Raw genomic sequence first — 1,853 nt, forward strand, 5'->3', positions numbered from 1 at the left:
AAATCTACTTTCTTTAGATTCAGTACTAGATTCTCCTCTTAGATCACACATTAATTATATATGAACGAAGAGGTTGTAGAAGGGTCATAATGGAAATTCTTCAGTAGAATCCTCCTCTATTAATTTCATCCTCCTCATCAGTCGTATCAAACTATCTTCTAAATGTCCAGAGTGTTCAAAATGTTCTTTCATCCTCCAGTCTAGATGATCAAAGAAATCAGAGATATTATTAACTGCATTCAGGACATTTTGTATCTCCTTCTCCAATTTCTTGATTCGGCATTGGATCACCAGAGTTTTATTAGGAATTAAGGGTTGAACTGGCAATGAATTCTGAGATGATTGATCGACTATAATGGCCATGTCATTTTCATCTTCAAAAGCTGGGAATCTCTCAGTTAGAAGTAACTTTTCCCAATTTTTGTAGGACACTTGGAACTAACTGCAAAGTGAGAAGATTGTGGAAGGGTGTCCAAGCCCATAAGTTGATCCATGAACGATCAGGCCCAAAACCGATTTCATAATTATTGATCCAATGTCAATCGGTAGTCCTCTTTGGATGCAATAATTCAAAATAGTACTTTCTTTAGAAACTTTACCGATCTTCATTGTCGGTAACTATTTCGCAGAAATGAAAAAGTGCCAATGTTTCAAAACGGGATTTAGGAGTGTTGCAGAAAAACTAACATACCCATTTTCTCTTGTTTCTCAGTCGTCAGTTTTGTCCATTAAATATTGGTAAATTTCATTCATCTGGTTTCTCATTGGGATGAAATTGGAATAGAGGCAGACAGAAATGTTCTAGATCAAGTATAATTCATTGATTCATGTAGGAGTGAAAGTGATTCATCTTCCTCGCACATAAACATTTTCCTGGTTGATTCCATGTAAATTTGCATAAATTTCTTTTACCACAGGAACCACCACGGCGGTGGTACACCACGGCGGTGGACCACCACGGCGGTGGTAGTGTAGCACAACACTTCCCATCTTTGCCGCACTGTCTTTTCTTTAATTGCTGTCATGGGATTGTTTAATTTTCGATTTATGAATCCTCGTTCCTTGATCAATATTTTCTTCGTCAGTAACTTGTTGAAGATTTGTTTCGCTTCAGCACTAATAAACTTTCGCCAATTGAGAACTCGCATTCTGGGATTATCAAAGGAATTGGACACCATAAGAATGAAATTGGTGGAGTTTCACTTCATTTTTTGGGGAAATTATCATTTTTGGAGGGAAAATATGAACTTGGAATTGAATTTTGGAGTTTAAAAGGGTAACACCCGCCCAAAAATCGCCAAAAACCGTCATTTGAACCCAAGTAACTGTCATCTCGCCGGTCTCGTCGTCGGTGAGGTTGAGGGCCTCATAGGTGGGCCTCTGTATTAATTTTGTCTGGACTCTCAGAGAAAACCCATCATCGGCGGCGTCGAGGGCGCCGTCGGCGGGGATTCACTTAGAAACATAGTCCACTGTGATTAATATATATAAGCTCCCAAATGAAGGAATAAATAGTATATTTTTGCTCTGGTCCGAATGCGTTCCAATTTTTATCTATGGATCCAATTTTTATGTTGATTCAAAGGAAAATAAGAGTAGTAGAGCTTAATACTACCATAAACTAACAATAATTTCAAATAAAAACTACTATAATCGTGATAAAAGTCTAAAGACAGTAGGCCAATAAAATCTGACTTGTATGTAAAATTTTATAAGTAGTTTTATCTATCCCAAATTGTTCTCCAAATTCAGAATCATGACATTTCTGAATGATTAGCTCTATTTTTTCATAAGGCACACATCTTCTCATAATCAGATCCTTACATTATTTATATAAATAAGGCTCATCCCCA

This window comes from Phalaenopsis equestris, unplaced genomic scaffold (genome assembly GCF_001263595.1).
Source record: "Phalaenopsis equestris unplaced genomic scaffold, ASM126359v1 Scaffold236055, whole genome shotgun sequence".
In the NCBI taxonomy this organism is placed as follows: Eukaryota; Viridiplantae; Streptophyta; class Magnoliopsida; order Asparagales; family Orchidaceae; genus Phalaenopsis; species Phalaenopsis equestris.